General features: G+C 37.8%; 1 long non-coding RNA gene across 1 annotated transcript in view; it reads left to right on the top strand.

Annotated features, from left to right (window-relative positions):
* The first annotated feature begins 2907 nt into the window (after positions 1-2907).
* Positions 2908-8378, top strand: part of LOC138726067 (uncharacterized) — a 42316-nt gene continuing 36845 nt past the window's right edge. Inside the window, exon 1 of the long non-coding RNA XR_011338358.1 lies at positions 2908-2993. This is a non-coding gene — a long non-coding RNA (uncharacterized lncRNA). The remainder of the gene's footprint in view (positions 2994-8378) is intronic.

The raw sequence follows: 8378 nt of genomic DNA, 5'->3' as shown, positions 1-8378 counted from the left end.
CCCAAATGGACTGGCCTAGGAAGGACATCATAGAGGAACCTGTCAAATTGCATCATCCTAAGAAAAAGATATGAAGCTGTGATACATACGGGGAGGTGAAAGTTATTCTGTTCAGTGAAACCTCAGCAGAATACTAAATTAGTGTTCAACTGTTTAAAAATTGTTTTGCTTTGTAATAGCTTCAGTAGTGACTCCATGGGTTCTCTTCTCAAGTTTTGGAACAGGAAAGCCCTTGAGCATTTAGAAGAATAAGCACACTATTTCTTTCTCCCCTGACTGTGAAGATGAGTAGAGCTTCACAGGAGCAAAGGCAGTGTGATAGGAAGTAGGGAGTCTGAGAGGAATAGAAGGCTGCTTTCTTTTATTGCTAGATATTTAACATAAATATTCCCTGACTAGTCAAAAAGTTATTAAGGCATCTCAGATCACTGAAAAGTTTTGTCACCATTATCATTTGTAAAACCTAACTGGATATAATTTTACAAAGAAATCTTTTTTCCTTCACATAAAAAAAAAAAAGAAGCAATAAAGAACTCATCAACTAATCCAGCTAGCTCTTCATATTTCACTCGTGGATCCTTCTAGTAATCAGTTATCAGGCCGTGCTTCATCCTTATAACCTAACCCCTGGGCAAAGAAAAATAATCCATTTCAATTTTAAAATCCTACAGAGAGTAAGTGAACTTGATCCAAAGACTAGTGAAATAACTAAAAAGGCTTCCTTTAGCCTTGATGTGGGTTTTGGATTACACCCTTTTTTAAAGGGTGTTATCAGGTCTGTCAAGAGCCTTTCTTTACTTGCTAGATTCCAGCAGCTTCCAACTTTTGGATTTTGGATGTTGTTTGAGGAGTTTAAATCTGCATAAAAGAACAGATGTGATTCTTCCCAACAGAACTTACTACGCCTTATTCTAAGCACCTACAATAGATGTAAAGATGTGACTAGCTCAGGTGACTTGAATCCATCACTAGATCTGGCCTGCAGCAATTAGTAAAAGGGTGACTTGTCAGATTGCTATGTATATAATGGAGAACCTAATGATTACAAGAAGCTAAAATGACCCAAATATGCTAGCTCTGTGTGGATTCTACCCCCAGCTTCCTCCAGTTAATTTCACAACATGTATGCTGGAAATTACAGGGCAAAGCTCTGCTCTTACTCTGTATCTTTCCCTTCCGCAAGCCATAAGAGTTAGCTGACCTTTCCAATTCATAGTTGGCAGGCATCCAGCTGTCCATCTCAGATGCGTTGTTTCTTTATGTGACACAGATAAATGCATGCCAAGAAAATTTTCATCTCGGAGGATGAGTCCTGACTAACTATTGTCTCAACTGAAGTTTAGCAAGGACTAGAGATTTATAACTGGACTGCATTGCTTTCTACATTACAAAAAATACATGAATCTCTTACAAGCTTGTAATCTATGTGCAGTAAAATGAAGGCACTGGGAATTACTTCGCTATGTGGCAAAGTTTCAGAATATCATGATTATGGATGTTTATTTGATTAAAATATTTGAGGCAGATCAGGAAAATCTGTTTGAGAACCCAGCAGCAAAATGGATGTGTAACAGAAAGTCAGGTGTTTCTTTACCTAAATCTTGTATGCTTGGACTTTTACATGCAGATACTTAATTTCAGGCCATTTCATTCCAGCTGAGATGCAGCATGTAGAATCTCAATATAAGGTTAATGGAATAATGGGCTTTCTTAAACATAGATACTGCTTGTTCTTATCTGCCTGAAGTGTAGCGCACAGACAGATTTTCCTTGTGCCTAGACATCTTCCATTAAATAAAAAGCATTTGGACATGTCTCGACTCTACAGTATTTTATATTTATTACTATTTCATCACTATGTTGAAAAAGAATTCTGGAAAGAATTCTCACTCCTCAAAGTTCTGTTTCCTGTCAGCCAGTGAAATCACCTAACTTGCCTGATAATTTTAGATATTCTACCACATACACTTCCCCTTCATCAAGGTTTAATTCTGTTAGGCTTCACTTATACATTTCTGACTAACTGGGCAAGATGTCCTAATAATCAGTTTTGCAGAACTCAGGGTATAATTTAGGCCTGGAAAAAGGCTGCTTTATCTCAATTTGTGATTCATTAAAACACTGGAATTTTGAAATCTTGCTTATTATCCCCTTTCAATCTTTGCATCAGATGCCACAAAATTTGTCGGAGAGAATGGTTTTTCATATTGTTAATAAGTTTATAGAAAGATGTGCTGAGACATTGGTGCAACTGTATGATAAGCTAGTATGATCAATTCTAGACTACCTCAACAGGAGAAATGATGAGAGAAAATAATTACACTAATTTACGTGAACGTTTCTGTTCTGTGAAGGGAAGCTCTGTAGTCACTGGAGCTTCCGCAGGAGCAAAGTAAAGGAGATTCTCTATTTCCTGTTCTGCACCATCAGATCTTGCGTTTGTGGAGGAACTTACAACAACTTTGGAAGTAATTTACCCTAGAATTTCAAAGGTATATAGGTAAGTTGCTAACTTCAGTGGAATTGGAGCTCTCTGCCCTTGGTCTTCTGTCAGTCACGTATTGCCAAAAGGACCTTTGGGATGCCAAGTTCTACAAGTCAGCCTAATAAGCCACATGTGTACAAGTTACCTGATACGTTTGGGACAATGTGGAAATGGGACATAGCAGAACAAAAGGACACAATAGGAAAGTTATTTCATTTGAGGAATGGCTAAAATTATAACATTGCTATGTTTCACTGCTCAGTATGCAATACATCTGTTTAATTCCTTTATGTCTTGAGTGTCCTTGTGGCTAAAGATTTGATGTTCACAAAATTTTATTACACAAGTCCATGCTAGTAAAATGTTCCTTTTTAGTACTGTATACTGAAATTCAGTGTTTCCATTTGTTTTTAGCAGCTAGCATAATAGAGTAATTTCTACAGTGATGTCCTCCAGTCATCCTCTGATGAAATCTAAGCTATCGTGCTGTGGGGCAGAATACAAAAAGGTAATTTTCAGGTGGACACATCTCAGGAAATCTTAGATAAAACTGTTTTGGGTGTAAAATGTATGCTTGCCAGTCTCATAACCTCAAAATTTGACTGCATTTCACAATGAATAAATCAGTTATTTTTATTTGTGATATATCACTGTACGTAAAAATAAGAAAAGTTATTTTTAGAATATTGATCAACATCTAGGTAGAATGGAGGCATCACTTCAACCTTCTGTACGCTGTATATTTATATCTGCCTTTGTACGCGTGTTTGTATGTACATATGCTCACTCACTCTCTCCCATCCCTCCTCCACAATGGGATTGTTCAGCCTTTAAAGAAAGAAATGTAGATCAGCCATTTTGATGCATGCTTTGTTTTAATTTAATTGTAAGTATCATTTAGTGCACTGGGGTGATTTTGGAAATTAGAATGAAAAGTTATTTTAGGAATGGGATAATATTGCTGCTACTGTTAGTATAGAACAAAGGCCAAGCCGCGAAAAGGTATTGAATAGATAGCTGTGGAGATAAGGAGCCTTTGCTTTTTCAGGAAATAAGATAGTATTATATAACAGCCATTTCACATTGCTGAAATCTGTTCCATCACCACAAATCACATCGGATTCCTTCCTCATCTTCTTTTGCAAAACTATGCTTATGGGTCAGAGTTCAGAGATCCAAGAAAACGCACTGGGATGTTGTTGCCTCTTAAATACGGGAAGCACTCAAATACCAGGTTGATGTGCTATTAATATAAACCCTAGAGTAGGCAGAATTCCCCCTAGAGTAGAGAAAGTCCCCTTTCCTGTAGAGAGACTAACAGACAGATTATTTCTAGCAATGATGCTAAAATGTTATTTTTAATATTTTAGAGGTTTCTCTTTCATTCTGTACCTTATACAACAAGACCTTTTACCATCTCTTGGCTTCAAAAAACATGGTCAATTTACACAGATATAAAGGGCTTTGTATCAGATTCCAAGGCCATCTGTGAAAAATTAGAAGTCTCTTCATTCCTGGGGATTAGGTGTCAAGTTGTTTGCAAGCATCGGTGTCCTCTGCATGCAAAAAGATGTTGCTTTTGCCACACACAATATTACTATTGTAACTTGTACACATAACAATGACTATTTCTCTTTCAACTCCATTGCATCTTAACTTCACCCCTGTTATTTTATTCATTTTCTGTTTTAGTGAGATTTTTGTCAAAGTGCCTTCCCAAAAAGATGAAATATGGATGGATGTCAAGTCTAAAATGTGTTGTTTGCAGGTTCACATCCCCAGATATTGCCTACAAGAGGCAGCCCAGGCAAGAGTAGTGGAGCCTAGAAATTGCTCATAGAATCAGTAGAGCAAAAGCATATGTTTCAAGTGATCACATTAACCCTATACTTTGGGAAGTAGATAGCAGAATTCGAGTGCGCATCTTGTCTTATGTTAATATAAAGAAAATATATTTGTATCATACTGTGCATACTACAGCTAGTGCTGCTGTCAGGCTACATAGTTGTGTGCTGATCAGCAGTCTTTCTTGCTGAATGTTTCTTAACACACATTCTGCTTCCTCAGTACACTACACACTCACAAAAAGCATGTTGATTTCATTGCTAGATTATGCTGGTTTTCTCTGAGTTTCTTTTAATAAAAGTATGTGGGAGAAAATAACCATTTCAACTAAGTAGAAAGATGAGGCTTAATTTAGAATATAAATAAAAATTCATCAATAAAATAAGGCTGTTTAACTGGATTCCTGAAAGGAAGAAAATGTGATATTTGGCAGAGCTACGTTTCTGTTTTCTAATTAATATTACACAAAGTGTTTGTGTTTAGGTTTTTAAACTTTTTTTTGAAAGATGTATGTTGAAAGAGCCATTGTTTCTTCAATGAGTAGAATCTGAGCAGAGTAGGTATTTTCACGTCTTTTCTTTCAGAAAGTGAAGTAGCTTTGAATTCTCAGAACTTAAGTGGCACTGTGACACTGAGAGATCACATGTAGCTTCTGAAGGTACCAAAATAAAAGGGAGAGACAGGACACACACTATGGTGCAAAAGAAGGGAATTACTCCTCTATCTTTTGTGCAGAAGGTACCTCAAATACCCAGCTTCAGATCCTGGCCTCTTTTCACCAAATCTCAGGCAAAAGTGTAGTTTATACCCTACTTTGAACATGCCTGCAGCTTTCATGGTTGTACAGTGGGTACAAAAGAAGGGAGGAAAGAGTGCAGAAAGTTTCCTTTATTTGTTCCTGGTATAGTAACTACCTGCTTTGACTTTTCACTAGGATTAATGCAACTAAACAGGATAATTTTGCTACCAGCTTCTCCATGTGATTTTGTGTATGAATCATCAAAGTTTTTCTGATTTTTTGGAAAAAAAATTCTCTCTTTATTCCTTAATTTTGAGCTTTTACATTCAAAAGCCGAAAAGATAGATCTAAGTGCATAGAAGATGCATGCAGGATAAGTACATGAAATTTGGAATAAGCCTTTAACCGAGAATCCTTTAAAACAAGTTGTGTATAGCAGGTATAGCTGAGTAAAGGGAGGTTACTTGTAAAGGAGATTGTGTTTGATCCTCTTTTGAGTCCAGACTTTCACAAAGGTGGGAAGAAATGCTCCCAGCCAGCCAAGGAAATTGATACTCACACGTTGTACAAAAGGACAAATAATGCCAGATATTTGGAAGAAAAATGTTTCCTAGGAACAAATAGGAGGAGCAAATATAAACTGAAGAAAGGTGTATTGAATGAAGCATTCATTGTGGAGTGATTGTCTAGTGCTACTGTGACTGTTGGTTGTCTTTTGTTATTTCAGGCTGTTTCTACTAAGCCTGCAGATAGATATAGACTGTGTCTGTAGGAGTGGTAAACTTGCTGTCATTCAAATCTTTCTCTGATGTATTCAAAACTGCAACAAGGTAAGTGCACTGACTTTATTTTCCGTTTTGAAGTGTGATAAAGAAAAATCAGGAAAGCAACCCACAGAGAAGCAGACATGCAATCAAAGTTTTTTGTCTTTGCCCAAGAAAATATGATGTGCAAAATTCAAAAGGGAGAAAGATTTGTGAACATTTATGAGTTGGTGAGGTCATGCTTATACTTCCTTCTTTTCACAACATGCACTTTGAATGTCTCCATAAATCTGTGTCTGCCCTCCCAGAACAGATGGCTAAAAGAGATTTGCACCAAAAGCTCTAGATTTATGCTTACCAATTGCTGAACCCAGAAGCACCGAAAGATTTGCTGTTGTAGTTTGACTTGAATGGTTATGTCAGTTCCCATCAATATAAGTAATGTTTGCGTAGTGTGAATTTTGGCATGAACAAGAATAAAGAACATTGGCTTTTGAGGCTATCTGAAAGCCATTATTGTAGAGCAAGCAAGAAAGAACAGCTGTTACCTCTCATAGAGCACTTCTGTGACTGTGCATCCGTGTCATGGGACAAGGAACTCCCCTGAATTTGTTTTCTTGAGCATAATCAGTGGCAGAGCGGCATGGGGGGATAGCACAAGGATGGAAGAATGAATGGGCAGGGACCTCATCTTTATTCCTGTCAGAACATTAACAATTGTGTTGGGTTTGCATGGTAAGGATTTTGATAGCATGACTCCATGGAAACCTACGGTGGAGCAGGTCGTGAAGAACTGCAGCCCATGTGAAGAACTCATGTTGAGAATTTCACGGAGGGCTGCCTCCAGTGGGAGGGATGTTGTGCTGGAGAAGGGGAAGAGTATGAGGAGTGTAATGCTCAGGGGATGAGGTGGAGATTACCGGGAGTAAAAGTTAAGCTGGGGGAGAAGGGACATGCAGGAGAAAAGTGTTCTTTTTAGGATTTGGTTTAGTTTCTCAGTATCTTGCTCTAGTTTGATTGGTAATAAATTAACAGTCTGTTTTGCCTGTGGTGATAATTGATGGCTGATCCCTCCCTGTCCTCATCTGGACCCAGGAGTTTTGCCTTTGTTTCTCTCTATTCTCCTCCTCAGAAGGAGGAGGAGTGAGTGAGAAAATATGTGGTTCTGTGTTGCCCACTGGGGCTAGCAGCTACATGGGTCTTTGTTGCCAGCTGGGGAGCTCAAAACTGCAAGACTATCAAAGATAAGTGAAATCACCACTTTTTGGGTTGCTCATCCCTTTCATAGAGGACACTTGGTAGATTTATATAGAGATAGGAAAAAGCAGAGGCATTTATCAGGGTGTATATCAGCTCCATGCTACAGAAAGACATACCTGAAAGTGTTAGATGCTTATGGTATCTGCTTATGTTTATAGCTGAACGTGATCCTTGTTTCTGTTCCATTGCACACAAACCATATTAAAGTTGAAATGTAACCAGTATGGAATGACTACTAAATAGCAGAATTTTCACTCTTCTAATCCAATCTTAGTCAACTTGTCTGTTTTGTTTCCCCAGCTTGTGTTATTAAAATGGTTTATTTTGGCTTTTGGATACTCAGTATCCTTAATAGCCATGCAGTCATTTTCTCTAGTTATCTGGAACCATCAAACAGTGATGACAACAGTGACTCCAGCAAACTCCCTTTGGACAGCAGATTACATGAGGCTGATGTACATCTGTACTTCAGATCATCAGGGCATAGACCCTGTAAAAGGCAATTGCAGTGGGGACTGAGAGTATATCAGAGGATGAAGACCTCTGTGAATAGAAATTAAGCTAGCATTTGCCACCTTATTATCCACTAACAAATACAAGAAAAAGTCTAGCACCAAGTTTTAACTGATTTTAAAGAGACACAGATACGATTTTCATCTAAATTACTTTTACTGACTCTCTACGGGGTATGCTTACTGATTCTTCACTAGCATTTACCCAATTAGTATGCAGAAATTATCACTAATTAGAGACATACAAGAGACTGACCTTGCTGTTGTTCACAGAGCAATCTCTAATCCATTTAAGCAATGTGTTAAAGAGGTGCTTGTGGAGCTGAACCAGTGTAGCCCAGTAATGTGGAAGTCAAAGACAGCTACTCTGAGCTGCATACAATACTCAGCCTTTGTGAAACATGCTTTTTAATGGACAAGCATGCTGATGAATTTCCAGGAACGGATGTAATAGTTTCTGTTAAAAATGTGGACAGTGATACTGGAAGACTGATCCCTCTCTGTCCTCATCTGGACCCAGGAGTTTTGCCTTTGTTTTTCTCTATTCTCCTTCTCAGAGGAGGAGTGAGTGAGCAAGTATGTATATGACACAGCTGAAAAAATTTTATATTTTTTTTATGTCTATAAGATGGAATGGTCTTGTTTAATTAGGGATGAAACTTTGAGAGAGAGCTTTTTGTGGAACTGAGTGATTAAATGCTTTGAATTTCTCAGGTGCATGCTGCCCTTTAGAAGGAGTGTATATTGTCTTAATAAAGATTAGGATACCAGAA

The sequence above is a fragment of the Phaenicophaeus curvirostris genome, chromosome 13, assembly GCF_032191515.1.
Source record: "Phaenicophaeus curvirostris isolate KB17595 chromosome 13, BPBGC_Pcur_1.0, whole genome shotgun sequence".
NCBI classification, from domain to species: Eukaryota; Metazoa; Chordata; class Aves; order Cuculiformes; family Cuculidae; genus Phaenicophaeus; species Phaenicophaeus curvirostris.
This window is presented reverse-complemented; position numbering and strand designations above follow the sequence as displayed.